Source organism: Arachis ipaensis, chromosome B01, assembly GCF_000816755.2.
Source record: "Arachis ipaensis cultivar K30076 chromosome B01, Araip1.1, whole genome shotgun sequence".
Lineage (NCBI taxonomy): Eukaryota > Viridiplantae > Streptophyta > Magnoliopsida > Fabales > Fabaceae > Arachis > Arachis ipaensis.
In genome coordinates, this window is record NC_029785.2 from 58,444,705 (window position 1) to 58,454,906 (window position 10,202).

Here is a 10,202-nt window from a genome sequence, read left to right on the forward strand (position 1 = left end):
ATGATTATGCTTATTAATCAATGACATTCGTGGATTACAAGTCAAATAAATTAAATATGAATTTTAATTTATGTAAGTGTCAAATGAAATAATATTTGAGAATGCATCTACTACTATTGGTAAAGACAAAAGGTCAATTTTACACTCGCATAACTAAAATCTATAGGTGTTTGAATTACATTCGAATAGATGTAAGCTGTTAATTTAGAAATAACACCACTCATATCATATATTACATATTATATATTATATAAACCTAAGAAGAAAATTGTGGGCTCCACCATTATGGAGTTGTGAAAGGTATGTGGGAACTACCATGGGGTGTTCTTATTTTTGCACAAAATAGGTGATGCTGAAAGATGAGTGAGCTGAGGGCAGAGCAAAATGCAAGCATCCAAAAAATTTAATAAGAAATTAAATTAAATAAATATTACAATACATTATTTTCTTTTCCACTACTGGCCTGATTTCACTCTTACTCAACCATTTCGTCACAACCACGTATACTTGTCCCTATTCGCCGTAGGTTATGATACAATGTTGTTGATTGATGCTAAGCCCTTTGTTCTTCATGTGCATCAACGCCACCCATCCAACACTTCAAGATCATTTTATCTGTCACTTTATATATGTATATACTTGTATTATTTTTATGTATAAATCGCTAAAGTAGTATTCGTAAGTTCATATTGTTCACAAATATCACAAAAAAATTGATTTCTGTATTTGACAATCAACTTGAATAATTATTTAAAATATACAAGTAAATTATAGAGAAAATTCAATTCCTAGCTTAAACCTATTTTTTCATTTTAGAAAAAAGAGTTTTTTTTCATTTACAAAAACCAAATTGGAACAAACGCATTTACTTGGTGTAAAATTGTTAAATTTTAAAATGAATATATTTCATTTTTCTTATCATTTTTGTTAAAGTTTTTGGGTTTTTATTGACTTTTTTTAAATTATTACTATTAACAATAAAAATTTTAATCTCTATGTAGGATTGGACAATGATTAAGATACTTTTATCATTACTAATAATATGTAGGATTGGACAATGATCCCTTACAGGGTCTAGATCCCCAACGTTCTTTGGATAAAAGTTTTATTATCATTTGAGGTATTCAACGTAGTTATAGTTGTACTTTTGTTGATCTCCATTTGTCAATTATGCTATATGAATATTAAAAACTAGGAATCAAATTAATCAATGCATATATATATATTATTTGCCATTTTTGAAAAAAATAATTATAGTATAATACAAAAGTTTCATTATTTTAGTAAGTTAAATTTAATTATTTTAATATTTAATATTATTTAAGTGACTAATTATTTTGTTAAAAAAATGTAAAATAACACAAGTACATAATAATTATTTTAGTATCTGATTTTTAATAATTATAGATTCTTTTTTTTTTTTAATCAAACAAGGCCGTGACAAATATGTTAACATACATGAGATATAATGATAATATGATTTTATTTAGTGGTCGAGAGATGATAAAAATACGAAGATATATACTAAAATAAATATAAATAAAATTGTGTGTGTGTCTATATATATCTTTTTCCGTTATCTTATACATATTGATTAACTCCTGAGTTATTAGTACTAGCTCACTTGTGTCCATCAAACTTCCTAGCTGACTCTGATAAATGCAAATTTTGGAAAATTTACAGAGGCAAACGCATATATATACATATACAGAAGCATTCCAGTAAGCTACGCAATTCAACAGATTTGGAAGGATAACTAAAATAAGCTTTAAGGATAAATGCGGTTGAGATTAATTTCACTAGTCATAGTCACACCTATAATAAGTAGCTAAAATAATCATGCAGGTAACTTAAAAGGGATTGACATTGAAATGCTAATGGAAGAACCATTGATATATTTCGGTAATATTCAGAGAAGACTATACTGTTTTGACTCAACAACAACAACAACAACAAACATGGATAAGAAGGTTCAGTATTTTGAAGATGAGATTAAGAAGATAGATGATAAGACTAGTAATGGAGTTTATGATAGTATAGTAAAAGCAAAAAAGAAGACATTAGTTAGCTGTTACGAAAAATGGTATATAAAAATAAGAAGTGCACTGAAAACAGATATTGCGATTTAGGCATGCGAAGGAAATGAACAAAAATACTAGATACTTTATAATTTGGCATCGGCAAGGAGGAGGAACAATAGGATTGAGGCGTTGGTACTTAATGGGAAGTTGATTAGAAATCAAGTTAGAATCAAGATTACTATTAGGGAATTTTACAAGGACATGTATCATCAAGAGAGATCTCCGATTGTGAAATTTAGAGATGGTTGGTAAATCGAATAGATGAAGAAGATTCGTGATGCCAGGGCATTTTGGCCAGTTTCACTGACCTTTTCTTTACTGTTTTTAGGGTAGTTTCATGCATTTTCTTAGAAAATAAGCTCTTTTTGGGTAGATATTCACTTACATCTTGATTCAAGCATACATTGTGCACTTTACATGATTTCATGAGGATTTTGCATGAATTTAATGACAAATTGGATGTTGCATTTCCCATGACTTGGATTAGAACTTTGATGCACTTTATTGCTTGATTTCAGGACAAAAGAAGCAAGGAAGAACCATGTTAGCAGCCACGTTAATCTAACTAACGTGACCTCTAACGTGGAATGGGAGCTAACTTGCAAAGTTAATGAGAAAATTAATTGCCAATAACGCCCTCGAAGCCATCATAGCCCACGTTAGTGACACTCTCCTTTGTCACTAACGTTAGACCAAGCTCATAATTGGCCACGTTAGTTGCCACGTTAACTTAGTTAACGTGGCTTCTAACGTTAAGAAGCAAAAGGGAAGCCAACGTTAGTGACATTCACCTTTGTCACTAACGTTGGCCAAGCTTCCATAAGCCAAGTTAACTTCCACGTTAACTTAGTTAACGTGGAAGCTAACGTGGAGAGAGCATTTGGTCGCCAACGTTAGTGACACTTATCTTTGACACTAACGTTGGGGTGAACCACCAAGAGCCACCATGAGCAACGTCCACATTAACTTAGTTAACTCCCACGTTAACTTAGTTAACGTGGAAGCTAACGTGGAGAAAGAGGTAATGAGCCAACGTTAGTGACACTCACCTTTGTCACTAACGTTGGAGATGGCTAGCATGACTACGTTAGAAGCCACGTTAACTTAGTTAACGTGGACTCTAACGTGAGAAAGAGGGGCACATTGGAACATTAGTGACAAAGGTAAGTGTCACTAACGTTCTCAAAGGATTGGCAAGCTTACGTTAAGAGCCACGTTAACTAAGTTAACGTGGACTCTAACGTAGGGAAGGGGGAGGTTTATCAACGTTATTGGGAAAGGTAAGTCCCAATAACGTGTGCGAAGGACCAAGAGGCAACGTTAGTGGTAACGTTTGTGCCACTAACGTTGAGGTTAACGTGGCTCATACTTGGGTAAGCAACGTTAGTGAAAAAGGTGATTGTCACTAACGTTCTCGAACTCACACTTTCACTTAACGTTAACACCACTAACGTCCTGAGCTAAAAGTCCCTGCCTACTTCACACTTTCTCTCTTCAAGCAAAGCTAAGCCCAATGATGAAGATAACTGGTTCAAACTCAGGATCTAAAAGGCCATACCCAAGACTTGAAGAGCCAACTAGAAGATCAGAAGAGTAGTATATAAGAGTAACTTTGAATTAGTTTAGAGGGCTGGAAAACTTTAGGGAGCCTTTGGCCTAGAATTACTCTCTGTATTTTATTTTCTCTGCACTTCTAGTTTACTTTCAGCATGTATTCTCCATCTTTGTTTTCATTTTCCAGAGCTATGAACAACTAAACCCCTTTCATTGGGTTAGGGAGCTCTGTTGTAATTTGATGGATTAATTTTAGTTTTCATTCTCCTTCTTCTATCTTTTCTCTTGATTTTACTAGAAAGCTTTCGATCTTCATCCAATTGGGTAGTTATCTTGGAAAAGAAGCTATTCATACTTGGATCTCTTCTGAACCTTGAAAGAGGAATGAAGGGGTCATGCTAGAAATGCTTTCTCATGCTGGACCAAATTGGGTGTGGATGGATATGTGACTATAATCCTTCCAACACTTGATTTGGGAAATGCATGTGGTATAATCAGTGACCATACTTCATCTCTTCTCATGAGCAATTGACCAAGGAATTGGCTATTGATCAAGATTTGAGAGATTGAATTACAAGGAATTGTAATTCGATCACTTAAGATTGCCAAGGAGATCAATGAATGCATTGATTGAGGAAGAGATGAAAATGAACTTGATCCGGAGAATGCAACATCTCCTGAACCCAATGAACTCCCCATTTTTGATCTTACTCATTCTCTTTAATTTCTGCCATTTACTTTTATGAGCGATTGCCCCATCCCCATTTAAGATTCTGCAATTTACTTTCCGCCATTTACATTCAGCTCTTTATTTCCAGCATTTACTGTTTCTGCTATTTACTTTCCCGCCATTTAATTTTCTGCACTTCCCAACTCAAATTCTGGTTCGCTCAACTAGAACATTCCTTTAATTAAAGTTGCTTGATCAATCAATCTCTGTGGGATTCGACCTCACTCTATTGTGAGTTTTTACTTGACGACAAATTCGGTACACTTTCCGAAAGAAATTTATTGCGAGACAAATTTTCCGCGTATCAAGTTTATGGCGCCGTTGCCGGGGATTGATTTTGAATCAACAATGATTAAATTGGAGGATAACTAGATTGAGCATTTTTACTTTGTTTGATTTAATTTTCTGTTTGAGTAATTTACTTTCAATTTTAGTTAATTTCTTCCCCTCCCCCTACTTTTTCATTTTTTTTAGTTATTTACAATTCATTTCACTGACCCACTAACTGTTTGATATATTGCATCACTCACACTAACAGTAATTCTAACAGAAATACTTCCTGCATCTATTTTCCTTGCTTGTGCTTTGTTGGTTGTATGACAGGGAGAAGAAGCGGGGCTTCAACTTCCTTTGATTCAGAACCTGAGAGGACCTTCTTTAGATTAAGGAGGGAAGCAAGAGAAAAACGAGTAGTGGGTGCCAAGGAAGAGGAGGAATACTTTGAACCAAACATGGAAGAAAACATGGAAAACCATCATGAAGAAGAGGCTCACAACCATGGCAGAGAAGGTCGAGAAAATCATGCTGGGGAGGAGAGAAGAGTTTTAGGCTCTTACATCAATCCAAACCCAGAAAACTGTGGAAGTAGTATTCAAAAGTCGACCATCCATGCCAATAATTTTGAACTAAAACCGCAGCTCATCACCCTTGTTCAGAACAACTGTTCGGAGGAGGAGGAGTCCAAGAAGACCCCAATCAACATCTAACCACCTTCCTGAGGATATATGACACGGTGAAGTCTAATGGTGTTCATCCTGACGCCTATAGACTGATCTTATTTCCATTCTCACTCAAGGATAAGGCAGCCAAGTGGCTGGAGTCTTTTCTGAAGGAGAGTTTGACAACTTGGGAAGATGTGGTGAACAAATTTTTAGCCAGATTCTATCTTCCCTAAAGAATCAACAGGCTGAGAGCTGAGGTCCAAACTTTCAGGCAACAAGATGATGAGACTCTATATGAAGCATGGAGAGGTTTAAGGACCTGACAAGGAGGTGTCCACCAGATATGTTCAATGAATGGGTGCAGCTACACATTTTCTATGAAGGCCTTTCTTATGAATCAAGGAAAGCAGTAGACCACTCATCCGGGGGATCTCTAAACAAGAAGAAGACCATTGAGGAGGCCATAGATGTCATTGAAACTGTAGCAGAAAATGACTATTTCTATGCTTCTGAAAGAGGGAACACTAGAGGAGTGATGGAGCTAAATAATGTAGATGCTCTGCTGGCCCAAAATAAGCTCATTACCAAGCAGCTGGCTGACCTCACCAAGAAGATGGAGAGGAATCAAGGAGCAGCAATCACCACTTCATCAGCAACCCAAGAAGGAGTGAATGAAGAAGCAGAGGGTAGTCAGGAGCAAGCCAACTACATTGGGAATTCACCTAGGCAAAACTATGATCCATACTCCAAGACCTACAACCCTGGTTGGAGGAATCACCCAAACTTTGGGTGGGGGAATCAACAAGATCAAGGCCAAGATCGGAGACATCACAACCCCAACAACAATGCAGCTCACCAACAATTCACACAGAGAACATATCAATACCACCATGACAACACCTCTCCACATCCATATCAAAACCAAAATAACACTCCTCATCCTTCCACCTCTAATCCCAATCCACCATCAATTGATGACAGACTCTCAAGGATTGAGAATCTACTTGAAGGCATAGGAAAAGAGATTCAAGACAGTAAAGCGTTCCGAGAAGAAGTGATGTCTAATATGCGGAATCAGGATGCTGCCATCAAGAAACTTGAGACACAAATTGGCTACCTTTTCAAGCAAATTCCCAGCCACAAGCTTCGCAGCAATACTAACTCAACCCAAAGGGAGGAGTGTCAGGCTATCACCCTTCGGAGTGGGAAGGAACTGAAGGAAACCCCCCCAGAAACCACAAGAAAAGGACTCAAATGAAAAGGAAGAAGAGCAGGATGGAGCTCGAGTTCCCACTTTGAGTTCACAAAAAGGGGAAGGAGTGCTAAAGCCAGACATCCCAAGAGTCCCATACCCTCAGCAATTGAAGAAAAAAGAGGGATGATAACCAGTTTTTGAGATTTTTGGAAATCTTCAAGAAACTTCAAATCAACATACCTTTTGCTGAAGCAATAGAACAAATGCCACTCTACGCCAAGTTCTTAAAGGAGCTCATGACCAAGAAGAGAAGCTGGAAGAACAACGAAACTGTGATACTAACCGAAGAATGTAGTGCTATCATTCAGCACAAACTGCCCCAGAAATTGAAGGATCCCGGGAGTTTTCAGATCCCTTGTATCATAGGGAAAATTACAATGGAGAAGGCTCTTTGTGACTTAGGAGCCAGCATCAATTTGATGTCAGTAGCTATGATGAGGAAGATGAAGATCGAGGAAGCTAAACCAACAAAAATGGCCTTACAGTTGGCAGACCGATCGTTCAAGTTCCCTCATGGCATAGTAGAGGATTTGCTAGTGAAAGTGGGAGACTTCATATTCCCGGCAGATTTTGTAGTGCTGGACATGCAGGAGGAAGCCAAGACCTCCATTATCCTGGGAAGGCCGTTCTTGGCCACTGCTGGAGCTGTCATTGATGTTCAAAAGGGTGATCTCACCCTGAGATTATACAATGAAAAGATGACATTCAATGTGTTCAAGGCCATGAGTTACCCACAAGAACAATTGGGGGAATGTATGAGGTTGGACTCACTTGAAGAGGAAATACAGGAGAGTTTGGAAGAAGAGGAGCCCAAAAGGTTAATAGAGGAGGAGTCTACATCAAGTGAAGAGGTTGCAACAACAGAGATTGGCATACAAGGTGCACCAAAGAAAGAGGATGAAAAGATAGAGGCACCCAAACTTGAGCTTAAAGCACTGCCACCCACTCTCAAATATGCATACTTAGGAGAAAACGAAAGTTACCCAGTGATCATAAGCTCTTGCCTCAGCCAAGATCAAGAGGATGAACTACTCAAAGTATTGCGAAAGCACAAGGATGCCATTGGATGGACTCTTGCTGACCTGAAAGGAATAAGTTCAGCCATATGCATGCATAAGATACTACTGAAAGATGATACCAAACCATCCATTCAATCCCAAAGGAGGCTGAACCCAATCATGAAGGAAGTGGTACAGAAAGAAGTTATGAAGTTATGGCAAGGAGGTGTAATCTACCCGATCTCAAACAGCCCTTGGGTTAGCCCCGTGCATGTCGTGCCCAAAAAGGGAGGAATCACTGTAGTTCCCAATGAGAAGAACGAACTAATTCCTACGAGGACCGTCACAGGATGGCGGATGTGCATAAACTATCGGAAACTCAATGAGGCTACACGAAAGGACCATTTCCCCCTCCCATTTATGGATCAGATGTTGGAAAGACTCGCAGGACACGCATATTACTGTTTTCTTGATAGTTATTCAGGATATAACCAAATAGTGGTTGATCCCAGAGACCAAGAGAAAACTTCATTTACTTGTCCATATGGAGTGTTTGCCTACAGGCGCATGCCATTTGGGCTATGCAATGCACCTGCGACTTTCCAACGCTGCATGCTTTCTATTTTCTCAGATATGATAGAGAAATTTATTGAAGTTTTTATGGATGATTTCTCGGTATTCGGAGATTCCTTTACTAGCTGCCTGAGTCACCTTGCCTTAGTATTGAAAAGGTGCCAAGAGACCAATCTGGTCTTGAACTAGGAGAAATGTCACTTTATGGTGACAGGAGGAATAGTCCTTGGCCATAAGGTTTCTAACCAAGGCAATGAAGTGGACAGGGCTAAAGTGGAACTTATTGAAAAACTACCTCCACCCAGTGATGTCAAGGCAATTAGAAGTTTTTTAGGGCATGTTGGCTTTTACAGAAGGTTTATTAAAGATTTTTCAAAAATAGCTAAGCCCTTGAGCAATCTCCTTATATCAGATACACCATTTATCTTCGATGAAACATGTATGTTAGCATTCGAGCATTTGAAAGAAAGATTGTCATCTGCCCCTATCATTTCCCCACCTGATTGGAACTTACCCTTTGAATTGATGTGTGATGCATCTGATTTTGCAGTTGGGGCAGTGTTAGAGTAGAGGAAAGATAACTTAGTCCATGTGATATACTATGCTAGCAAAGTCCTCAATGATGCTCAAAGAAATTATACCACTATTGAAAAGGAGTTGCTAGCCATAGTTTTTGCATTTGACAAGTTCAGATCATACCTCATTGGTACTAAAGTGATTGTTTTCACAGATCACACAGCACTTAAATACTTATTTGCCAAGCAAGAATCAAAACCAAGACTAATAAGATGGATCTTATTGTTGCAGGAATTCAATATTGAAATCAGAGACAAGAAAGGAGTAAAGAACAAGGTAGCAGATCACCTATCCAGAATCCCACATGAGGAAAGTAGAACACATGATACAAGTGTGAACGAGCTCTTCCCTGATGAGCAGCTGATGACAGTTCACAAAGCACCATAGTTTGCAGACATTGCCAACTTCAAAGTAACTGGGACCTTACCTCCAGAGATCAATAAACATCAAAAAAGGAAGCTCATGAATGATGCAAAATACTTTGTCTGGGATAAGCCATATCTCTTCAAGAAGTGTTCAGATGGAATCCTTAGAAGATGTGTTTCGGAAGAAGAAGGACGAGAGGTCCTATGGAATTGCCATGGCTCATGCTATGGAGGACACTTTGGAGGGGATAGAACTGCAGCAAAGGTGTTACAAAGCGGATTCTTTTGGCCCACCCTTTTCAAGGATGCCAAAGAACTAGTAAAGAGCTATAATGAATGCCAAAGATCTGGAAACTTGCCCAAAAGAAATGAGATGCCACAAAATTTCATCTTGGAATTGGAACTGTTTGATGTGTGGGGAATCGATTTCATGGGACCATTCCCAACCTCATATTCAAACAAGTACATCTTGGTAGCAGTGGATTACGTTTCCAAGTGGGTAGAGGCTAGTGCAACCCCAACAAATGATAACAAGGTGGTCATGAACTTCCTCAAAAAGAATATCTTTAGCCGGTTTGGAGTCCCACGGGCACTCATCAGTGACGGAGGGAGCCATTTTTGTAACAGACCACTAGAAGTTCTTCTCCTACGATATGGGGTAAAACACAAGGTGGCCATGCCTTACCATCCCCAAACAAGTGGGCAAACGGAGATATCCAACAGAGAGCTAAAGAGGATTCTGGAAAAGACTGTGGGTGCATCAAGAAAGGATTGGTCAAAGAAGCTGGATGATGCTCTTTGGGCATACAGAACAGCATTCAAAACTCCACTTGGAATGTCCCCATATCAACTGGTGTATGGGAAATCTTGTCATTTACCACTGGAGCTAGAACACAAAGCTCTCTGGGCTCTCAAGATACTAAATTTTGACAGCATTGCTGCTGGTACAAAGAGGATCCTGCAACTGCAAGAGATGGAGGAATTTAGATCTCAAGCCTATGAAAATGCCAAGATTTATAAAGAAAAGGCGAAGAGAAGACATGACCTGCATCTGGCACCAAGGAGTTTTGAAAAAGGGCAACAAGTACTCCTTTATAACTCCAAATTGAGACTGTTCCCTGGCAAAATC